This window comes from Rhagoletis zephyria, unplaced genomic scaffold (genome assembly GCF_001687245.7).
Source record: "Rhagoletis zephyria isolate East Lansing unplaced genomic scaffold, Rhagoletis_zephyria_1.1 Rzeph_scaffold_00622, whole genome shotgun sequence".
NCBI lineage: Eukaryota > Metazoa > Arthropoda > Insecta > Diptera > Tephritidae > Rhagoletis > Rhagoletis zephyria.
Window position 1 is genome coordinate 156,850 of NW_016157706.1, and position 16,164 is coordinate 173,013.

The window sequence follows — 16,164 nt, forward strand, 5'->3', positions numbered from 1 at the left end:
CACAACGTCTTAAGATGGCACAACGGCAGCAGCCATCTTTAATTACAGGACAACTAGCCGCACCACCCCACGACCTTTCAGGATGTGCATATGCTACAACAATAGCAACAGTTAATGTAAGTGGATGAAAAGTGAAAAATGTCACAACTGCAGCACCGATCCGGTACAAAGGCGTAACGACTAAACGAGCAACACACGTGTGCGGCAGGAGAACGCTGGTATGAGGCATGTGGGTGGTGGCAAAGTGCGGTAGTAAAATGTCAGTTTAATGTCACGAACTGCCAACTTGAAGAGGAGCAAGCACTTCAACGTCACAGCAGAAGCAACGAAGGCAACTTTTCGAGTCAGCGTGAAGGCAGGCAATGAACATCGGAACAAGGGAATAACCTTGTGCCGCTGGCTGAAAGACGGCAAGGCTAGTAAGAGTATGTGAAAAGAAGAACTAGTAAATTGTGACGCAGTTAAACACTGAAGTGCAAAGAGCTCCACCGCACAGGATGTGAGTCGAGAGCGGCCATCATCATTGCAACGGGTAAGCGCCAACAAGGCAGCTGTGAAATGGAGTGAAGTAGATTTTATCATGAATAAAATATAATTTCATAGGGTGAGTGCGCATTTTATGCCCCTTTGCTGCCACTGCCGCCGTGTGGCACATCAAGCGAAAGAAAGTTGATAAGCAATATACACACAGTGAACTGTTTTGGCTGGGCGGTGGTTTGGCAGCGCAGCTGAGGGCTGCTGTCAAATGAGCTGGTGAATTGAGACCTGAAAGCTGACAAAATGCGCTGCAGGCCATGATGAACAACATCACGACCGAAGCTATGTTCGTGCAAAAGTGTAAATGCGTACACGTTTCAAAGCTCGAGAGAAAAAAAGGCAAGCAATTTGTCTTAAGTGCCAATTTTTGAGCTAGCTTCACGTTGAGTACAACAAGAACAAAACCAATAATGCATAAGTGAAAGTGTGTAAAAGGGTTGATGAGTTTCAAAGCCATTTGTTTGCTTTATTGGCGATAATTTCTTTCGTGGGTGAAGGTCCCGCTACTCGAGAATGCCGGATGAACGAATGTGTGTAAGGGCTAAACAAACGTTATACAATTTTTATACCTGCAACATAGTTATTAGAGCATGGCCGAGAAGAGACGATTGCTGAAATTATATTATGGGCATACATAGTGAGTTAACACAATAACTACATTATTACAATTTCACTAATTTATACAAAAAAATATGTATTCCCTTGCTTATTTATGTTTCTAGTTCGAAGAAATTAAAAAAATTTTGCGTTGATCCCATGCGAGACTTATTTGAAACTTCTTCTTTCTCTATTAACCGTATTACTGTAGTACTGGTGAACCCGCATAGCGTGGCAACCATCCTTAAAAACCTAAAGATTTTTCCAAGTGCTAGTCAAAGTTATAAGCGATCAGCGGGCAAAATTTCATCTAAGACCGTCCAGACGTTTCTGAGCGGAGAGAAGTCAAAATTTATTCTAGCGTATTAATATATATGTAGATATACATAGTTAGATAGATAAGGCTTGAATAGGTGGCAACCTTAATAAAAAGTATTTTCAAACTTGAGCTTTCATAAAACTCCTTCGTTTGACACTCGTATTTAAATATATCATATACATATTTTGCGTATAGGCTAACTAAATTCCACCTTTCAAACAGGTGGCAACCCATTACCAAGGGTTTTTAAACCTAAATCTCTTTCGTCGTAAACTGGGCTACATATTTCAATTAACTGATGAGTTAAGTTGAATCTGATTCTGCAAATATGTGGCAACCCTCCTAAATATAGTTTTGAAATAGAACCTTTCCAAATTCATTTCGATTTATACCCATTTTTTAATAATTACTTAGTAACTTATTTAGTAAATTGAATTCAGATTTTAAACAAGTGGAACCCCTTTTCAAATACCTCAAAAATATTCTAAATATTCAAACTTTTTTGACTCGTTCAATTCCTTAAACAAATAACTAACGAAATAAAGTACAGACACAATTCGACGTATAGGACGACAAAAATGTTTGCTCCACATGCATTTGACAGATTTCAATAAGATTTGGTATTTAGGGCTTTTTAAAAAACAAAAATTTGGATTGTACTGAAACTTGATAGTTAGGAACTTTCGGAGTCACTGATTACGAATTTAATATTAGATTGCAAAATTCATACAATTATATATATGAGCCTTTTTTTTAAGTCGAACGGATTTCGGAATGGATTTTTTTATGGGTTCTAGGAGGAATTTGTTTTATATTTTTTTTCCTCGTAGATATGATCTTTCAAAATTTTCATGTTTTCGTAATTCTGACTAATCATGTACTTCTTCAAATCGTTATATCTCGGGTTCTGCTCCTCGTAGAGACTTCATCTTAACGTCATATAAGATGGTCAAGGTTATCCTAAAGCACACTTAGCTATTAACAGTTGAACTTTTTGAAGTTGATTTGCATAGTGCAGACCAGTAAATTAGGGATTTAAAATTATACCATCGTGTTGCTTATTTATTTCCCTCTAAAAAGAAACTTGGTTCAAAAAAATGGGCGTTTTTCAAGAGCTCTTTTTGAAAGGCCAGGATTAACATTCCTAAGGGCGTATGAGCAACATTCTCCGCGAATTTTAATTTCGAAAATATAGTATCAATTTCGTAATCACTGACCCCGAAAACCCCTCGAAACCAAGTTTCATAACAAAATATAATTGTTTTAACAAAAAATCCGCAATTTTGAATTTTGGAAATTTCGAGAAATCAGTCAGACATATGAAGTAGAATCTCGATTCGTCGCAGTATGCGATTTAAGAAAACGATGCTCTATTTAATGAAGGTGAACCGGGGGAACGAGTTCTTGATATTATTACATTGACTTTACTCTTTACTCTTCACTCTTTGGAAATTTTTTATAATTCCAGTTAATATAAAATTTTCAAAATTTTATTAAATAAAAATGACATTTTATAAAATATGTGTTTGTTCTTTTTTATATGTATTTATTGGCCTAATAACAAATCATGTTCAACAATTTTATTGAGCTTGAGGTCGTTTTTAATGAAAGATTTTTGTGGAAAAACAAACAATGATGAAGAGATATGGTGATCTCCGAAATAGCAGCTATAACTTCTACAATTTTTAAACTTTTGATTGTTTTTCCACAAAAATTTTTTCATTAAAAACGGCCTCAATCTCAATAAAATTGTTGAAAATATGTATAATAACCATTCTACAAAAAACTATTTTAGTAACCAAAATCGCAGAATAAAGTACTTACTAACATGGCGCCTTACTAACAATGTTGACAAAACTGTAATTTATTGATGAGAATAAAATGAAAAATGACAAGCGAAACCATTTTGTCACCACTTCAAAACAGAAATAATAATTTAATTCGCTGAATGAAAGAATGAGCAATTCTGTGCTTGTGCCAAAGCTACTGTCTTATATTAAAAGTAACATTTTTTATGTTGGATTGTGGACTGGTTTATAAAGTGTATTTTAAATGTATGTATTTGTGATAAGGTTTAAAGAATTTCGTTTTTCTATTTTAGTCGTCGTTATTTGTCACTTTGTCCCTTTGTGCGATATAGAGAAAACAACGGTGGCGTCTTAGCAGTATCGTTACTTTGTTCTTGGCCACAGCAGATTTTGGTATGATGTCATCACAGAAATATTCACATTAAATTTATTCTCATGGATAAGTTATAATAATAACTTAATCCGGAATTGAAAACCATTTCTCACTGGCCCATTTAAAAATCTCAAAACTAAAACTTTATTGATCGAGAATACAAAATTATTGTCCATACATACCCACATACATACATAGACATGTACATTTATAAGTATTCGTAGTAGACCACTGCATTTCGTCATCTGATTTATGTGCATAAAAAGGAAACACAAAACGAATTTTCGTCACTACCTTTACCGCAACGAAACTTCTATTCAACCGCAAAATTTTTCAAACCTTTTTTTACTTTCATACTTGAATTGATGTATAAAACATTTGTACAGTTGAAATATTTACAACTGCATACAATCATACAATTCACATGGTACTGGTAAAAGGGGTGTATTTTGACCCATTTATGTGTTTTAAATCGCTTCTCTTTGTATTTGTTTTACCCAACTTGTTCTCAGTGGGGTGGCAGTTGTACAAAGCCACCAAAGCCACGAAAGCTAGATTTGCAGCATCAAGTTTTGTAAACTGCAAAACTTTTATTGCAGTCAATGTGTCGACCTGGTGAACTATATTCGAGGAAAACTATACGATATCAAAATCGTTTCTCTGATTTAAAAACAACAATAAAGTAAATATGTAAGTAAAAGCGAAGAAAATATATTACAAACATTTAACTACTTGGCGCTCACCCATTTTACTAAGCGCCAGGCCAATCGGTATAACCAAAGGCGCTTAAAATATGTACACATGTATGTGTTTATTGTAGTCAATACATATAAAATACCGATAAAACACACATATAACGATGGAGTTCCAACAATAATCAGCCTGAAGGAAATATCCGCTCCTACATCAAATTAAAGAAATCACATGTAAGGTAGACGGCCTGTCTGAAACCGCAGTGTTGCCAACTTTTGAGTTTCAAAAGGCACCAAAACTTGGAAAACAAACTTTTTTCATAACAGCTTATAGTTTTTAACATGCTATGATGACTCATGCTTACGAAGTAATACCGAAGTACTGTACATTTAAGCTGGTATATCTCGAGAAAGGAAAATCGAATCGCAACAAAGGAAAAAGAATTTTAAAGCGGAAAAGTAATACTAAATTATACCTTAAGTAGAAATTAGCAAAAAAAATTTGTTGTTTTCACAATGTAACCTCAAATATTGGCAAAACCGTGTTTTTGGCACTTTGAGGATGGATACCTCAAAATTCTGACGTGCTAGAGCAATTCTGTGGCCAGATTTGGATCAGTACCAAATAATTAACAAGAGAAGATGTGTTTTAGTCAGGTGGTAAAGGTAGAAAAGAAAACAGAAATACTTAACTTACCTGTGTACGTGAACGAAGGTTTGCAACTTGAGCTTTTTATAAATCATGGTTGCATTTTAATGCATTTAAATTTATTGATTCTTGTTAATTTAGTGCTACCACAGCTTTAAATATTTCAAAATATTTCATTTGCATGACAAATTTGAGTTCAGAAAAAAGCACTAAAAAAGTCACTAGGCACTAAACCATTTTTTTTTGTTGCATTTTAATTTCCAAAAAGCACTAAATCTAATGCTTAAAGCACCAAGTTGGCAACTATGCTGAAACCCCATTTGGTAGCAAGCGGCTCAGAGAGGTATTCCCCAATTCTGACGGAGCTGGTGGTATTGCTCAACGTCATTTTACACAGCCATATCAGTCTTCCGACATCGCGGTGTTTAGGCAACCCTCTCGTCGTGCTGTCGAAAGTGGCTTTGGAGTCGACAAGTCTAAACCACACTGACAAGGCGCTATCCGTTCGTTGATTGTAGGCTTCAGCTTTCCACAAAATACGCTCGAAAAGACCAAATTAGTACGTCATATGAAGAAGGCTGATCCCGCCGCAGTTGGCGCATATGGCGGGGTCGCCTTTCTTTTAGATTGGACAGAGCACACTAAAATTCCAGTTTGTCCAACCATATTCGGCATAAGAGTGGATGCATGCACTTTATCAACTCCTCGCCGCCGCACTTGAATAGCTCAACTGGCTGCTATTCGAATCTCGTCACCTCCTTCGCTGGGTTTACTCCTGTTACCTTTCAAAAGGGTGGGAGACTATTCCGTTCAAAATTAAAGCACACTTTGGACATCGACCGCTAGGTCGGTATGTTTTTCCTTATAGAAATTCGCTCTGATCTTTAAACCTTCCGTAAGTCGCAAAAGGGCGGTTTTTCTGCTCTTGACTACACCCATAAAGGGGTCCGAGTCGATGTTTGTCCTTCGGAGTGTACGAATGTCTAATGTGGTGTCTCGTTTTTCGATCTGAAGACAAACACGTAACTTAATGGATCTTTTGATGCTTTCACCAAGTAATGCATACTACCATGTTGACATCGAAGTCGATCAGTCCGATATCGGCTATTTCGTCGTGGAGGCTGAATTGTGCGACGGTGGGTGCAAAGCTAGCTTCCTTGTCCACCCTGGCATTGAAACCGCCAAGCATGAGTTTGGAATCGTATTTTAGCTTATATAAGCTCTGCTTAGTCACTTCAAATCAGCGAGGTGTTGAGGAAATTCTAAATCGTATTCGCTTAATAGCTTCCCGTAGTCATCATCAAGAGGAGGGGATATCATTCGAGGCTCTACTATTCTGTTCATTGGGGCTAGTTTTTATGACGTAGCGAGCTTCGCCTATGGGTGTCCGGTTGCTACCCAGAGGGCACTTGGTGTTAACACCGGAAGTCGTGAGCCGCTTGAAGCTGATTAAAGATAATCTCTTTTCGTCACTCCTGATAAATGGCGTTCGAAAACTTTACAGGATGCGTGGACCTCTGCATTCGGAACCATCCGTCACTGATCACTAGAATGTTGCAAATCCGAAATAATTGCCTATCCTACGGGAATTAAAATTGCATTCATTTGATTCGATTTTAAGACTTTCATAGCAATACAATTCCTGCTTAAATTAAATCGGTACACATATTTCAATCGTTTAAAAATCGTTTCTTTAAACTGACGTATCTACTTCGAGTTGACAATTGTTTAACCTTAACCCTGACAATTTGTGAACCGGTTCGAGTAATAAAAAGGCTTTGAGATTTCAAAACACACTCTCAGTTGCATAGTTAAGGTAATTTTTCGAATTCATATATCAAAATCAGATTATAAAAATTCAAAATGGCCGATCCATATTCGATCTAGCATTTATCAGGGAAAAGTTAAAATCGAACGTACGTACGTGGCGTAATTTTCATCTCGTATGGGTACATGGGGTATGTAAGTATGCTTGATTTAAACTTTTCCGTGATAAACGGTAGACCGAATATGGATCCGCCATTCTAAATTTTTAAAATCGGAGGCATAATCAGCGGCCCTAAGTACCCCCAATTTTAAAATTTTGAGAGAATCCAATAGATTGGGATCTTTTTGTCCGACATATTGGGTCCGCCATTTTGAATTTTTCTAATCCACTAAATAGGAAAAATAGCCTATATTATTTTGCACGCTGATCTCAAATATGTTTCTGTCGTCTTCATTCGCCAGGTTTGAAAGCTGTAGAGCCCTTCTTTACATAACTTTAGGGCTTTGGAGGCAAGTCTTTCCATTGATCTCTTTTGAAAATTTTTCGCAGGGCAACCATTTTGATAATTTTTCTTAAATTCGGGAAAATGATTCGGAGTTTGGTACATAGTATATATTATACATATTTACCACGAATAAAAAGCTAATATTATTAAAAATTCACATAATGAAATGGTACCCTCCATTTAGCTGTCTGTATTTCGATGTCCGCAACCGTATTTATAAAATCATACATAAGCCAACGTCAAATATTTAAAACGTCAAACATATCGAACACCGTCTTCAAAAGAGTCACAACTAAACATTTGGCGTTTTTGAAATTATGCGCTAGAAATGTGCACAGAGCTTTTATTTACCTTTCAGCAAAAGCCGGAGCAAATTTTTGTTAGAATTTGTTTAACAGACCTACGGTAAAGCCGCCCATGTGCTAAGAAATAGTTTTTCGCATTTTCTAACGAACGTATTATTTCGAGTTGTGACTCTTTTGAAGACGGTTTGCGATATCTCATTGTGGCAATGGAGACGCTTATGGTTTAGCAACTGGGTTTATTAAATCTTGATTGATAAATCTCTCAATGGAGACATAGGATTACGTTTATATGGTATTTGTTATGGAATGTTCAATTTTTATGTTTTATTTAAGGATTTTTTTATGTATGTAAGTGAACAAGAAAATGTAACTACATCAATAATTATGTTCGCTTAATTACCCGCATCGAGATACTTAAGCGGGTACTTTTAAGTACCCAACGGCGGGTTGTTAGTACCTCAAAAAGCTGACATTTTTCGTGGGGTACTTGAGCGGGTTTTACTGTATGCTGGATCTTAGTTAGACAATGTATTTCACTACTTCAAAGACCTCGTTCACTGCTCTTTCAGCGTACTTTTAAAATTTTTCTAAGCTGGAAAATGATGCGCTTCGAAACTGTATTATTTCAAATTGGCGGTCAATTGGATAGTCGTTTGTCCGACTTCTAGCTCAACCAACATCAGTTAGGATATCATGCGTGATAAACATGAGTAAAATAAGCTCACTAGCCTTATACGATGTTTCCACGATTCGTAATTCGCTCTCTAAGTAATTCGTGAATTACCCTGTTTCCACGACATACATTGGCAGCTCTAGTTCTTGTTCTTCATTTTCTCCATTTATTATTATTTATGTGTACTGCAAATATCGAAGATGGAGCTAAAATTTAAGTTATCAACAAACAATTTTAATTTATGTAGAGAATATTTTATTAATATTATATCCTATAACTAGAAAAAGTGCCAGCAAATAGGACCAGGCCGGTGAAAACTCCGATATATTTCCGATAAATATTAGAGAAGGCACAGAGTCATTCATCATTCGCATGGTAATTCGATCTGAATTACGTACAAATGAGATAATTCCCTCTCAAAATTTTGTATGGCGAATTACGTAATTCGGAAGGTAATTAGCAAGGCGAATGACGAATGGGAGTGCGAATTACGAATCGTGGAAACGACGTATTAAGCTGAATTTACATGATACAAAATTTGCTTCCCTCCAATTAGACAGCAAGTCAACGTTTGCAGGCGATTATCGCCTGTCAAAAAGTCGCCTTATGTTAAGGCTCCTTTACCTCTAACAAAGTACGCGATCCGTTAGAATGGATTATAGCAATCTAGTTAAAGTGATCTACCTTTACAAAAAATCGCGACCTTACGAAAGATTAACTAATAAAACTAAATATTTCATCGCGCATCCAGTAGCTTTATCAATTTTGCATAAGTACGATTTTTGCACTCTTTCCTTTAAGCCTTTGATATGAGTTGAAATTCAAACGCATACGCGAGTTCCGTTGTTTAATTTTTTTTTTGCAATATTGTTAGTATGCCAACTTTAATTCTTTTTTCCGGCTGACTTCTTTATTATTCTTATAAATGGTTATGCGTTTGCAGTTTTTCTCTTGCCTTGCTGTCTTGTTGGGTGAAACAGACGCTATTTCCTTTACAGTTCTTTCAACTCAGGTCGACATTGCATTTCGCAGTACACCAAAGTGTTATTAGTTCTGACATCCGCAGATTCATGCCTGAGTCTCCGGCAATTTATCTTTGTTACTTTTACTCAACACGGTTGACAATGTACTATGTATATGCAAGTATACTCTGCATGTCCTTTTGCCAAGTAGCATTTTTTTTGTCAGGTTTAGTAGACATCTATGCCTATATAACTGTGTGCTTAGTCTCTAATTCGTTATTGCATAGCTGCAAGAGTCACAAGAACTCAAAAGCTGGTTGTTGTTCTCTTCCATATACATATGTATCTAAATTTCGATAGACGTATGTACATATCTGTGGCATTTTACTAAAACAATCTAAGTGACTTTAGAAGATTTGACTTTGAATTAAAATATAACAAGTTTCCCTTGAAAAAGCTTACATTTTTATTAAGCTTCCATTAAACGGGCGTCTTCATCTACACTTATGCCTAGCTCATCCATAAAATATTGCCCGGGAGCCCAATGAAATATTGCTTTAAAGGGAAAATAACCTCTCTAGAGATAAGTTGTTTAAGTAAAATACCACAGATATCTATGTAAGCAGTACTATGTACTTACATACATTATATGCGCTGTTGTTCCGGATTACTTTTTCCAAACTTTTGCTTTGTTAATTCTTTCTTTTTGTGCCACTAGTTTTTGGACGAATTGTGACATATCCATTTGGAAATTCGCTTTGCTTTGCATGCATAAAATAGTGGCTCTAGTTGCGCCATCCAGTTTTTCAGCATGAAAACGCTAGATAAGTAAAGGAAAAGATTCGCTCCAATTTCAGTGAAAAATTGCAATCACATATGATGGTGCTGAATCTGAATACCGCTCGTATCGGAACATATGATCAGCTGGGTATGTATATATTTTTAAAAATCAGATCGTGAAATCCGAAATTAGTTTTCACGGACTTACTGATGTAATTTACGTCCTTCCCTTATAAGCCACTAAGGCATTCCAAAATAAATTTATATCAACGAATTTTTTCAACATAAAAACCTAAGTATATTTATGAACTTATCAAAGAGGAGACATAGTATTAATTACATTTTTCTAAATAAAATTATGGCTCAGCATGCCGAGATTTGTTTTATTAGCATTCAAAGTTTAAGCGGCCATAACAAGCCTTTGATCAGCAAGCACAAAATAAGTGTATCGAAGCCGCTGCCCCTAATCTTAAACGTAGAATACTTAATTCAAGTTGAATTTAAATTTTAAAATAGTTTAGCATGTAGTTTAGAAATAAAATCTCTTAAAAACAATTTTGATTGATATATAACCTTTTTGTTTGGAAACCATATTTCAATTTTCTATTTTTTTTTAAACACGTGGCAAAGCTCCTGCATGTACTACGCTTGGTCACAGTGAGGGGTGGTCAATATCCTCTTAGGAAATCTAGCGTTTTTATCGGGATACATTCAAACATGACGAAGTGTTTGGTGCTTTAAAATTGGAAAAGGAACCGCGGGCGAACTGGAGTGTGTTTGTTGGCTAGATAAGCCAAGCCAGTGAGACGAACATGGCCAAAAGATAGGCCAGATGCACATGTAAAATCACATAGCTAGTAAGGTCTGCAAGGAAGAATGTGGCTCGCGAAGCTGCTCGAGTAGGTGTAGAAAACCTGAAAAGGAGCAATTCCATGCCCATTGTCCACCCGGGCTGGAAATTGTTCCCCAGTAAGGCTAGTAGGACCTGCGAGGGTAGCGAGACGATCAGAATGAATGAGGTGAGTCAAGCGACCTGAACAAGGGTTGAAAGTCGATTTTCACTCCGGGTTAGGGACCCCGGGGTGAAACGAGATCAGTAAGTCTTATGAGAGGAGCGAGACGAGCTGGATGAAAATGTTGAAAACTGTTGGAACTGTGGAAAATGTGGATAGATGGTTGAAAACACGGTGTAAATCTTTGTGGTAAACCGTGGATTGGTGAATATGTGGTAAAAGCAGGCCTTCTTAGTTGTGCGGTTGAGCATGTGTATTCTGGCATGTTTAGTAGGTTGCGTGACTCGAGCTGGTCAAGCAAGTCTGGCAGGCGAGCACTACACCAGTCTGTTCACTGAGATACGTCCCTTTTTGGGAGTATCGCGGGGGCTGTGGTTTAATACCTAAATGCATGTAAAACTCGCATGGGTTCCATGTGGAGTTGCATTGCAGCCGGGTGCCGGGACCACACTGCCTTTGGAACTGAAATGCTTGCATTTCAGGGCAATGATTAAGGCATGAATTAATCCGTTGAGCTTTTGAGTTTCGTGGCACTTGGACTGCATTAGATTGTGGAAGGTTAAACCAAAACTACAGATACAAAACGAAAGGAAAAAACTCGAGTTTTTGATTAAAGAAAACAGAAAACAAAATCATTCTAACGGTTTTCGAGCATTGTGGTAATGAAAAAATTTGCTAATTATATATCCGCTTGGAGGTGTTCTTTGCTGGGATGTGATATCTCAGACTACATAAAAGCCACGAACTGCATTTTTTTCTATAAACTTATACATACGCGAACCCCGCGTTATCTGTATGACAAACTTCTTTTTCCAAAGTCGGAACGTTTTTCTGACTTAATTCTGCTTTCATACAACTTTATAAATTCTGCCAGAAGTTATTCATAAACGCTATTCGTATTTGGAATGGTGTTCCTCATGCCGTCAAAATTAAATTCAACAAAAGCAACTTTAAAACTTCCCTCCATAACTATTTATCTTCTAGTAGATGAACAACCCAAATATTTAAGTATTTATCTAGTTTGTACATTTTATTTGCTGAGTTCTAATATTCAAATTTCAAATTTTGTCTCGCTTGTATAGGTCTGTTTAGTTACATATATTGTTGTTGTACTTCAAAAGAGTAAGTCTTATTGTACTAATTTTAAATAAAGATTAAAGAATGAATGAAAGAATATTTACGGTTGTTTCTACGATGGAAACCGAATGGGTTACTTAAGAAAAGGAATCTGTCAATAGGCTTAGAATTTTATCAAGCGTTTTCGTGAAGCTCTAATAATTACAACTACAACATTTGAGCATAGCCTCCATACCGAAACGTAAGACGTCAACGTGTTCTATGTCAAAAGTATGCGCAAAAAATCTTGGGCTGTCACCTATCGAACTTTAAAAATTTCCGAATGCTAGCAGTGTCACCAGGTGGGTTACTGGTCTCATCACCAATCTAGCCACAAGTTAACAGAAAAATTATATATTAGACTCAAAAGTTTGCCGAGATTCTAGATATTACATATTACCTAAGTGATACTTAGTTAAGCACTTTTTTCATATGAGTCTCAGGTGACCAACCTGAAATCTTAATTTAAGAACACACATGATATTTTTCTTTACACTATTTACACCATTACATACCTCTACGTGACCCCAACCGTCCGCATTCATTTTCGCGGCAGCTTCAACACTCTCTTTGGCGCCCATGTTCTTAGTTTATTGAATGTTTTTTTTTTGTTTCTTACAGAGAACTCTTCTTCAAATCTTAAATTTCCCAGAAAAAAAAGCTTCACCAGATCGATGTGAAAGTGTTCTGTTAGACGTTCAGTTTAGACACTCAAATTACGCATACAAGCGCAAATGCCAATTGATGCATCTGTTCAACTCGAGTTTGCTGGCAACACCTGCTGTGTTTAAGAAATGATATGTACAGAAACTTCGCGAAATAGGTCACAATTTAATTAAGCTTTATTTTGATTCGGTTCGACGCCAATAAGTAACTTTTCACTTTCGCTACACTACAGTTGTTGTCTACTTTACTTTTAAGTTTTAAAGCGAGCTAAAATTTTCGATTTGCTCAATCAGATGTCACTCTTTAATTACAGATGACTGTGATGGGTTGTGTTTTCACTTTGTCCTACTCAGCTGTCAAAGTTTGTTTACTTTGACATTCGCGTACACTCAAACATGCAGGCGTTTTGACTGCGACTGCGCCACTTGGATGCTTCACGGCGAAGCTTCTTCGTTCACTTTTTCAAACCAAGGAGGCTGCAGGTACTCTTCTAATACTTATTCTCTTGTTTCAGCTGCTTAATTTTGCGCTCTCTTTGACTTGTTAGGCTGCTGGCTGCTGGCTGCCAGTCTGTGTTTATTATATCGTTTTTGTTTTTGTCGTTTCTAGTCGCAGTTTCGTTAAGTACCTATGATTGTAAGATTTGTTAGTGCCGCTGCTGCTGTGCTAATTTTCCCTCTCGACTGCGACAACTGCAGAAGTTTTGGGTGTTTTCAATGCTTTGTAATGTCGTTTTGTGTTTTAATATATGTAAGTATGTGCTTAATTGTTGTTTGTAAGGAGAATAGTTTTATAGTTAGTTTATGACTGCTTTAATTCGACTATTATTTTTTGTGCTCTGTTTCCCTTACAGTCGTACTGGTTTTAAGTTTTTAAATTTGCTTAAACTTCTCGACTCTCCTTTAAAAAGCGTGTACAATGATAAAATCGTATGCTTTCGTAAATACGTGCGTGAATGTACGTGCATATTTTGTGTAATTTTCGAAGTGAAGCTCAAAAAAATTCGTAGAAATATTTTCACTTTTCGCAATCTTTTACAGCTGGTTTTTCACAATTCCCACTTTCTAAACCGCTGCCTTGGTCGTTTGCCACGAAAAGACTTTAGTAACGAGAAAAGTCAAACGCACAGCTACATTCACATTTGGGCAGACACATACATACATACACACACATATACACATATGTATGTACGTAAGTTCAAACAGGCTGTTGTGCTGTTACACGAATAAACGACGACGAATGCGAAAACTTGTAACGACTGGCTTTGTATAATATGTATATATTTTTACACTTTTTGCACGTCTTTCGATTATTTTGCTACATATTATATGCGAATTTTGCTGCGTAAAAATTAAATTTTCCCCTTCAACCTTAGCACACGAATTCACACAGGCAATGCTTTATTGGATGAGTTCAAGGCTCCGGAAAATGTGGAAAATTAGAAGAATCCTACTTTTTAGCACAATATCAAACAACAATGCAGTTGTCCGCTGCTACGGATCCCATGAAAATAGTTTTAAAAAGTTTTCGAAAGTTTGCCGAGCCTTTTTTTTGGGGTGTTCTGTTACAATTTATGTTATTTTGGTTATAATTCACTTCTCGCACATATTTTGCAGCATATACTTTTCTTGCACTTTGTATTAACCAACTTTCGCACTTTTTAAATTGCCATTTTTTAATAATTTTATTAGCTACAAAACTTTTCACCTACTCACTTTCTGTACAATAACTCTGAAAAGTATGCAATATTTTTGGAATTATTTTCACTTGGCTCTCAACTCCCACTGCTGCTACGCACGACTGCTGAACGACAAATGCGCACGTTGAGCGTTGAGACGAACGGTAAAGCAAATTCAGCGAATGCTTCCACCACTTTTACTCACACAAACACACCAGCACAGTTACAGACACATAGATAAAATGCTGCTTCGGCACTGGCAATCAGCATCCCATCACACACACACACGCACACACATCAACACATAAATACTGTTGCTTTAGTGCCGATTGCTGCTGCTGTTGGCAGCGACGTTAACGGTGTGGCTTGGCGTGCGACACTAGGCAGGCGGCAGGCGGCAGGCGGCGATGGTGGCTGCTTCTGACGTTAAAGTCGCGTTAATGTTGCTGGCGATAATGATGATTACAATGTTGTGGATCGATACAACAATGCGTCGCAGAGCGAAATATTTCAAATTAATGTTGGACTATGTTTGGTTATCAGGTTATTTATTAGGTCACTTTGCCACTTTGTTATTAATGCAATTTCCTTAGTAAAATTTCTATTTTACACTCGTTCATATAAACATTTGATTTTTATGCTTTTTTTTATTTCACACTCACATGTCGCTGATTAAAAGCGTGAATTCGCCTTCAACTTTGCACCAAACTATTTGTCAGCAAATGTCAAAACACTGGCCAAGTAAAATGTCAAAAACTCAACGAAACTTCAGGTCTCAAACTGAACGTGTTTGTAGTTCAATGGAGAGCGCGCTTGCTCTTTCTTGCTTCTACAATATCTTTACCAAAATATCTTAACAGAAGATTTCACTTTGTAAAACTCTGTTCAATATGATCACTATTTATGCATATAACACTTGCCTCCTTTTCACTAAGCGCTGTTTAGTTTATTTATTTATACAGTATTTCTATTCTCTTTCGGTACTACTTTCGCAACCTCTTTGCGCTGCGATTTAGCTGCTTTGGAATGAGAGAATCGGCGTAGAAGTTGCATAAATCACCACACCTTAATTTGCATTTTTCAATTAAATGCAGAAATTCTTTATAAGCACACGAAAGGGAAGCTTTAGACCATTGTTATAATTGTTATTATGCAGTTCACTTTATTGTTTACACTTCCAAGACCAAGCCATCATTTGCATTTTCTACTAGGCGCACTTTTTTCAAGCACACTGCCAATGCATGTCCCGGAAAGAGCAAATTCATCAACTTGCAATTTTATAATTTTACTATTCATGAATATATTTTTGAATTCTACTTTTCTACCATCCAGATGGTCATTTTATTTTTCACTTCACTTTTTTCACTGCCCAGCGTCTACTTATCTACACACAACATTTACATATAGACACTTATATATATATTTTGCTTGGGTATCTGTGGCAGCTCAGCTTTCGCCTAGAAGCCTAACAACACCGCTACACAACCGAAGGCTCCGAAGTTTTGATATTGTTTGACCGCAGCTTCAAATCTGGCTGGCTGTGGCCTGAGTTTTGGTCCAGTTGCTGATTTGCGAATTCGCCGTCATGTAAAGAGGAATCGTATGCCATTGCATGTGGCGCTCGAAGAGCATTTGTTGAAGGAACTCTCAGAAAATACACTCGCACTTACCAAAACATGCACCCATACATTAAGAAGTCCATATGTACATACAGTGCGGGTGT

General features: G+C 36.8%; 1 protein-coding gene across 3 annotated transcripts in view; it reads right to left on the reverse strand.

The window, feature by feature from the left end:
• LOC108360751 (protein still life, isoform SIF type 1-like) overlaps nucleotides 1–15,939 on the reverse strand; it is a 98,496-nt gene extending 82,557 nt beyond the window's left edge. For all 3 annotated transcript variants that reach the window (XM_017613171.1, XM_017613170.1, XM_017613172.1), the window contains exon 1: nucleotides 12,613–15,939. The gene's annotated coding sequence lies outside the window, so the exon portion shown is untranslated. The remainder of the gene's footprint in view (nucleotides 1–12,612) is intronic.
• Nucleotides 15,940–16,164: the final 225 nt, after the last annotated feature.